Raw genomic sequence first — 9,000 nt, 5'->3', positions numbered from 1 at the left:
GGGTGGCTTTTGAAGGTTATACAAGCCCCTAATTGTTCCTGCTCTCTGTGCTTCTTAATCTGATGTGAATAGCCACTGTCCCCAACTCCGACTGTCATGCCCGAGCCACGGGGTCTTACCTTCCCTGTTATGGTGAACTACAATTCTTCGACCATCAACCAAAATAAAGCTTTCCTTCTGTTGGTTATTTAGTCTCAGTGACCCAGAAGTGACTAACTCAGCCGTCCCATAAAGAAGACTGGAAGTCTAGTCCCCGGACACAGAAGGTTACAAGCTCACCCTGATGCAGAGCATCATCTTCTCCTGTGGTCAGAATGCCAGAAGTTACACTTTCTTCCTCCAGGCCATAGACTGAAGGAAGCTTCTTTGGGGGCCATGACTATCCCAGGGGAGAACATTTGAAGAGTGTGGAATGGTTCCCCAAAAGGACAACCCAGGCAGATAACTATGCCGGCTCTGTCTGAACAAGCCAAGCCCCACTCACCGGCCACAGCCTCCGCTTCAGAAAACTCAAGGGTCATGAGACATTGAAAGAAATGCAAAAAAAAAAAGAAGAAGAAGAAGTAGAAGAAGAAGAAAGAGAGAAAAAGAAATGCACCAGTGTAAAAAGGGAGCAAGGAAAACAGTCAGGTAGGGAGAGTACAAGGAAGAAATAAACTCATTAACCTTCCAGTGCGGCAAAGGATGGAGCTGCACCTAGGATTAAGAGGATGCTAGCCAAGTGTGAGTGCTACAGAAGGTTAAAAGGACCTCTTAAAACTTAAAAGTAAGCTGGGTGGTGGTGGCGCATACCTTTAATCCCGGCACTCGGGAGACAGAGGCAGGCAGATCTCTGTGAGTTCGAGGCCAGCCTGGTCTACAGAGCGCGATCCAGGACAGGCACCAAAAGTACACAGGGAAACCCTGTCTCAAAAAACCAAAAAAAAAAAAAAAAAGCTTAAAAATAGAAGGCAGGCTGTGGTGGCCTAGTCTACAGAGTGAGTAGGACAGCCAAAGCTACACAGAGAAATCCTGTCTCGAAAGACAAAAAAAAAAAAAAAAAAAAAAAAAAAAAAAAAAAAAAAAAAAAAAATTTAATGACCAGTCTAGGAAGGTCAATAGCCAAATGCCAGAGTTCTAGAAACAAGGAACAGAAAAAAAAAAAAAAAAAAAAAAAAAAAGAGTGGGAATAAATTACCAGTGAAGTAATTCAATACAATTCCCAGAAGTCAAGGACGTAAATTTCCAAACTGAAAGGACCCAGTGAGTACCCAGGGTTTCTCTCTGTGTAACAGTTCTGGCTGTCCTGAAACTCACTTTATAGACCAGACTGCCCTCGAACTCACAGAGATCCTCCTGCCTCTGCCTCCCAAGCGCTGGGATTAAAGGTGTGCGCCACCACTGCCCAGCCTCAAAATGCCTTTAAGCTTCTTCATTATGACTCTGGAAACCACAGATGATAGAGTAAAGCCTTCAAAATCCTGTGGGGAAATCATTTCCATCCTAAAATCTTCCCTGAGACAAATCATCACAGGGATGTGTAGTAGCTTCTCATTACAGTGACAAAAATTTCTGATGAGAGTAACTTAAGAAAATGCCAGGGCTAGAGAGATGGTTCAGAGGTTAAGAGCACTGGCTGTTCTTCCAGAGGACCTGAGTTCAATTCCCAGCACCCACATGGCAGCTCACAACTGTCTGTAACTCCAGTTTCAGGAGATTTGACACCTTCACACAAGCGTAGATGCAGGTAAAACATCAATGCACGTAAAATAAAAATAAATATATTGTATAAAAAAAGAAAGTATTTCCGGGTGGTGGTGGTACACTCCTTTAATCCCAGCACTTGGGAGGCGGAGGCAGAGGCAGGTATGAGTTTGAGGCCAGCCTGGGCTACAGAGTGAGTTTCAGGACAGGCTCCAAAGTTACACACAGAGAAACCCTGTCTCAAAAAACCAAAAAAAAAAAAAAAAAAAGAAAAAAGAAAAGAAAGAAAATGTTAATGATTGATTTTGTCAACTTGACAGGACTTAGAATCACCATGGAAACAAATCTCCAGGCAGGTCTGTGCAGGCATTTCCAGATTAGATGAATCGAGGGGAGGCGATTCACACTAAATGTAGATGACACCTTTCCATGGGCTGGGGACCCAGACAGAATAAAAAGGAGAAAGGAGCTAAGTGGTGGCATTCATGGCGCTGCGCTTCCGTACCGTGGATATAGTGTGACCAACAAGCGCCTCAGCCTCCTGGCACCATGACACCACTGTGAAGGACGACTGCCCAGCAAACTGGGACCCAAAAACCAGTGCCTCCTTTCTCACTGGACTCCGTCAGGTGTCCTATCACATCGATGAGAAGAGTAACTGACAGGGGAAAGAAGAGCCTACCTAGGCTCACAGTTTCGGCTCCATCACGGCGGGAAGGCTCTATTACAGGAGTATGAAGCAGCTGGTGACTTTGCATCTGCTGTCAAGAAGCAGGGAGAGATAGCCAAGCGGTGGTGGCGCAGACCTTTAATGCCAGCACTCGGGAGGCAGAGGCAGGCGGGTCTCTGCGAGTTCAAAGCCAGCCTGGGCTACAGAGTGAGCTCCAGGACAGCCAGGACTACACAGAGAAACCTTTTCTCAAAAAACCAAACAAACAAGAAGCAAAGAGAGCCTGGTTTAGTCGCTCACTTTTCAACCCACCACTCAGCACACAGTAGGGAAGGCCTGGTATCTCTGTGAGTTCAAGGCCAGCCTGGTCTTCGTAGTGAATTCCAGGCTAGCCAGAGCTACATAGTGAGACTCTGGCTCAGAAAAGGGAGGGTTAACAAAGAAGTACAGGCAAATAAGGAATAGCCTTCCCCAGGAAAGAGCTCCTCAGTTGGTTATCCAATACCAAGTAGTTAGCCCTAAATCATATACATACAGTAACATTATACAGACAGAGCAGATCGTGTTTATATATTTAAGATATATATACATATATATAATTTACATATCACATAATGCATACAGCTGAAGAATTAGAGACCATGAATTTGAGGGAGAGCAAGGGAAGAGGACACATGAGAAGGGTGTCAGGAGGAAAGGGAAGGGGCAAAGTGATGTAATTATGTTTTAACTTCAAAAAATAAAAAAGAACAGTTGACCGAAAATTAGGAGTGGGGTCTGGAGAGGGGGCTCAGCCGTTGAAAGCACTGACTGCTCTTCCAGAGGACCTGCTCAATTTTCAGCGTCCACATGGCCTTGCACCACAGCCTGTAACTTTAGTTCCAGGAGGTCCGATGCTCTTCTCTGGCCTCCATGTGCACTGCAAACGCATGGTACACATTCGTACACGCCCACAAAACACTCACATACATCAAATAAAATTTGGGTTTTTTTGACATGTCAGTTTCAACTGCACTGGTGACATTTTATTTCTTTTTCTTTTTCTTTTTCTTTTTCTTTTTTTTTTTTTGTAGCACAATCTTTGATTTTATTTGCTTCCCGGTAAATTTGCAGCTTGCCTATTTTCAACTTCTGGTGCTTTTATTGGGATACAAGTCCAACATAAATCAAACCACCCATAGACCTTATTGCCCCTGAACTTTGAACCTGTCCCTTATCAAAAAAAATTTTTTTTGAACATAAAAACAAGTTATAATTTAAAAGTCCAGGGTTATTTAAACAGTAAAATATTTTCTCTGTAGAAAATAGTATAAATGATGACATTTCCCAATAAACCCTTTTAAGCCAAAATAATAGCTGAATTATACATGCAAATATTGATTAGATTCTGGGATACAGGAGAGACCTATCTTCATCTGCTCAGAGAGCTATGGCTCCAAAGCCACACAGAGAAACCCTGTCTCAAAACCAAAACCAAAACCAAAACAAAACAAAAAACAAAAAAAAAAACAACAAAAAAAAACCCAACCAAAAAAACCCCCCAAAAAACAAAACAAAACAACAACAACAAAGAGCTATGCAGAAAATGTCTAAAGTGAAAACTTCAGGAGAGAAGAGTACCAGAAAGTTTTCAGAGATACAGAAGTAAAGTACCAAAAGGAGGTGCCTAAAGTTGGAAGGCTGTGTTATGAAAAGGGCGGTGAGGGAGGGCCTGCTATTTTTCACAGAAAACCTTAGCCTTGTGGAAATATTTGACTCTTTAAACTAGCTGAATTTGTAACTTTGATACAAAGTAAAACTAAATTTAAAATAAAGAAAAAATATTTCAAAGTGGACTGATTCTGAGCTGATCCTGATAAAATGGAGCACAAACCCTTCTCCCTGTGACGTAACTTTGACCCCAAGGTCATCCTTTCCTTGACTCCAGTCAGGAGGATGGGTCCCAACACCCAGGGTGGGCTGGACAATAGTCCCCCTCAAGACTCCTAGCAGGATGAGAGGTCACAGTCCCACCAGGTGTCATACAGACTCACTGCCCAGTGAGGGATCCCTGCTTCGGGGCTCCTGCCTGCATGGAGTTCCCAGGAGCAGGAAGATTTGGATGTCACACCCTCATGGGGAGATGGGTAAGGTAGAATCCAGTTCTCCAACGTTGTAGGAAAGAGTCTGACGTAAAAAGAAAGGGGAACTGACTCCTCTCACACAGCGAGATCCATGGAGCAGGAACTGGCCCCCACAGTGTGGAGTGGAAAGAACTCAGGAGCCCTGGCAGAGGGCCTGAGTCAGTCAGAATGGGCTGGAAAAGAGAAAAAGCAGGTGACTCCGCTGCATCTCTTTCCGCCACAAACCCCCAAATGCTCAAGCTCCTGGGACTTATCCAAAGGACGCAGGACCAGCCACATACAGAACAAAGCCATACCCCAGTAGAATAATTTGCCTGCCTCTGTAGACAGTTATGGCGCCATTCCAGCTGACCAGGGAAAGCTCTTTCTGGAGACAAGGAAGCAGAGGAAAAGGTGGAATGTGAGGGCCTGGGAATGGAGCTCAGCTAGCGAAGTATGTATCTAGTGTGCATGAAGCTCTGCAACGTTTGACCCCAGCACTCCATAAGATCGACGTGCTGGCACATGCCTGAAATCCCAGCATTCCGGGGGTAGAGACAGGAGGCTCAGAAGTTCAAAACCATCCTCAGCTAAATAGCAATTTTAATTTATTAGCAAAGTCTTCCTACATAACTCTGGCTGGCCTGGAGCGCTATGTGGACCAGACTGGCCTTAGACTCATGGAAATCTGCCTGCCTCTCTCTCCTCAGTGCTGGAATTTAAGATGTGTTACCACACCCACATCATTGTTGTATTGAGATGTGAGATGGGGACTCTTCCCATTTTAATCCTCTCAGAAATTCTCAGTGACTATCAGTTTTTCTTTTGGCAAGAAACAGCCTCAACTCTACCACTGATAGGTGTGGGATTTGGAACAGGTTAGCCAACCCCTCCGTGCCTTGGTTTCCCCACCTGTAAGATGGGCATGGTCAGACCTGTCTCACTGAGTTGGAGAAAGCATGCCCTAAGTCTTAGTCTGCTCAGTGATACAGTTTTTTTTTGGTTTCAAGACAGGGTTTCTCTATGTAGTTTTTGGTGCTTGTCCTGGATCTCGCTCTGTAGATCCGCCTGGCTCTGCTTCTTGAGTGCTGGGATTAAAGGCGTGCGCCACCACCGTCCAGCGTAATTTTTTTCCAGGAAATTTGTTCAGTCTGACCGTGGGACCTGACATACTATTTGGCACTGTTCAACAGAGAAAGAGGGGACCGTCCTCTTCTTCTCTGGACCTTCCTGGAGTCTGGTCCTGTGCTGTCTGTCACTCGTGAGATAGTTTGAGTGACTTCCTGAGATGCCTGCCTTCTCCTAGGCTGGGCCCTTAGACTCTTGAAAGGATGGCGAGGGAGGTCCTGCAGCAAAAGCTGTTCATTCCCGTCCAGCTGAAGGGGCTGCTGAGTCCAGGCCACAGTTAGGATTTTCTCAGAGCTATATTCTCCACAAGCAATTTACAACCTGGGGCTCCCCAACTTTTTTTTCCCAGTGGGAGGTGCCATCTGGCAGGTAGGAAGAGGGTTTAATCCTCTGGACAATTCCTGAATCTCTGCTCTGGGATTCATTCATCCGATAGTCCTGGTGAAGCAGCAGTTCTACACTGAAATGGAGCAGAAGCAGGGCCAGGAGGCCCCAGAGGCCCTTGGAGTTATAGGGGTTCTGGTGGGGTGACAGTTGAGTCTGTGCAGGCATCGGGTACTGGCTCTGGCCCAGGTTCCAGGGGCTGGAAACGGACCTGGAGATCAGAAGTCAGTCTGTGGCTTGTCGAAGCTAGGAAACTACTAGAAGGGCTTTGAAGGTGAAAGGCTCTGATGGAGTAAGGAAGGGGCGAGGGAGAGGGCCAGGTCAAGTGGGTGCCACCTTGTCTGACAACAGCTAGAAAGTGGGATCTACGCCCCGCTGAGTTTTCTTGCTTGGGTAATGAAGAAGGTGATGTTGTTTATAAAAGTATGATGTCCTTGTCACATTTGAGGAACAGAAAGAAGTTCCGTGTGTCTGAGTGCAGCAAGCCACCCAAGGGGAAGAAGGGAGAGGTTTTGGAAGGGAGAGCCTTGAGTCCCTGCCGGATTATTTCAAAAAACAATACTAGCTAGAGGAGGTACTGGTCGGGAAGGTACTGACTGGGTCCACTTCCTGTTGGAGTAGATGTATGGTGACATTTAGGTCCCAGGAGGGCTAGAGAGGGAGCCAGGGTTTAGAGATGAGTGCTGGATTCAGGTGGAGATGGAGAGGTCTGGGGGAGGGCTGTCATGGAAGATAGGAAGTGTAGGAATTCAAAGTTACAGATGGTTGTGAGCCTCCATGTACCTGCGACCTCTGGGAGATCAGCCAGCAAGCAGCCATGGAGCCACCTCTCCAGCCAGCCCTCTCTGAGACCCATTTAGAGTCGGGGAGATACTTGGGAGGGAGAATGAAGCAAGTAGGCCCCCGAGTCTTTGAAATGGCTCTCATCATTTGGCCATTCCTTCCCCTCTCAGTCTCTATGTCCCGAGCTCCTCCGCCACTGCATGCTCCACGGAGACGGAGACCCCCACCGCAGAGGACACCCGGCTTCTGAGGAACATGGTGGAGACAGAGGCTGCCCAAGTGAAACACACAGCTTCTCTGTGTGGGTTCTGATGAAAACCGTCTTCAAGCTTACAAGGCAAACAGTTTCCACACCGAGCTATCTCCCCAGCCCTTAAGCTGTTATTTATTACACAAACATGATTTCCCTAAGATCATGATTTCTTCCTTACAGAGTCTCTGGTTCTCTGCCAGGCAAGCTCAACTTTGCCAGATAGATGAGGAGGAGAAGGGCAACTTCAGGGCCTCCTTCCTGCCCCCACAAGCCCGCCTGTCTGTTCCCGGCTCCTGCAGTCCCTGCTTGGAATCCCTGCCAGCGGGCCCTGCTGACTGCATATCCTAAGCTCCTACTGTCAGGGCAAGACGATGCTAGAAAGATAATAAATAAAATGAAGTGAAAATTTTAAAACCCAGCTGGGCGGTGGTGGCGCACGCATTTAATCCCAGCACTTGGGAGGCGGAGGCAGGAAGGTAGCTGTGAGTTTGAGTCCAGTCTGTTCTACATAGAAAGTTGTAGGACAGCCGGGATTATAATAGAGCCCCATCTCAAAAACACACAATTTTAAACAAAACGATAAATTATATTGCTTATATGTTGGCATAAATATATATTTAAAATTAATGTCACTTTTGTGTTTTGTTTCGGATTTAAAATTGTTTTATAACGTATTTATTTATTTAATTTATTTATTGTGGATGTAGGGGTGTGGATGCCACAGTGCACTTGTGAAAGTCAGGGGACAGCTTGCGGGAGTTGGTTCTTTCTTTCCACCACGTGGTTCCCAGGGATTGAACTCAGGTTGTGGACATGGTGGGAAACACCCTTGGCCGCTGAGCTATCCCTGCAGCCCTTAGGCCTTTGTAAAACAGGGTCTATCCTTGGGTATACTGTGCAGCTGGGATTAGCCTCGACTTCTGTCCTCCAGCCTCTGCTTACTGAGCCGGGATTACAGGCACATACTTCTTTACTTTCATACTTGCAGTTTTGAGTGTTTTTATTTATTTTTATTTTATTGCATTGTATGAGTTCAAGGCTCACATGTGCCCTGTGCGTGTGTTGAAAGAGGCCAGACGGTAACTCTTGGGAGTCAGTTCTTCCCTTCTGCTGCGGGTTCTGGAGATCAAACCCAGACTGTCAAGTGTGAGGCAAGAGCTTTTATCCACTAAGCCATCTTGCTACCCATGCGTTATGTTTCTTTCGGTACTAATTCTAGTGGGGTTTGCTGTTTTTTCAGTCCGAGAGAAGAAAGGTTTGAATTCCACTGACTTCCTCTGTTTCTTGTAGCCCTCTCTTAGATTTTTAAAAAGATTTATTTATTTTATTGTATGTGTATGAATGTCTTGCCTGCATGTATGTCTGTGCACCACATGTGTGCCCGATGCCCTCGGAGGTCAAGAGATGGGGTTGGATTCCAAATGACTGTGAGCCACCATGTGGGTGCTGGGAACCAAACCCAGGTCTTCTGCAAGAACAAGTGCTCTTGACCACTGAGTCATCGTCTCTCCGGCCCCCCTTAAAATAAATAAATATACTTTATATGTATATATATGTATATTTTGTTTTGTTATATATATATATATATATATATATATATATATATATATATATATATATACACACACACACACACACATACATACACACACACACACCTCCCAAATGCCAGGAGTAAAGACGTGTGCCACAATCTATAAATCTCAGCAGCTGCCCAGTAGAGAATGAAGCAGAGAGTGGAAAAAAAAAAAAAAAAAAAAAAAAGACGTGTGCCACCACCGCCAGGCAAGATCTCATCTTTACATTATGTGTATGAGTGTTTTGTCTGTGTGGGCACCACACGGCGTCCCTGGTGCCTGTGGAAGTCAGAAGGGGACGTTGGATTCTCTAGCACTGGGTTATGGACAGCTGTGAATTGCCACATGGTTCTAGGCGCAGAACCAGTCCTGTGCAAGAGCAGCAAGTGCTCCTAACCCCTGACGCATCTCTCCAAACCC

Source organism: Peromyscus californicus, unplaced genomic scaffold, assembly GCF_007827085.1.
Source record: "Peromyscus californicus insignis strain IS unplaced genomic scaffold, ASM782708v3 Scaffold_17__1_contigs__length_78620276, whole genome shotgun sequence".
Classification (NCBI taxonomy): Eukaryota; Metazoa; Chordata; class Mammalia; order Rodentia; family Cricetidae; genus Peromyscus; species Peromyscus californicus.
This window is presented reverse-complemented; position numbering follows the sequence as displayed.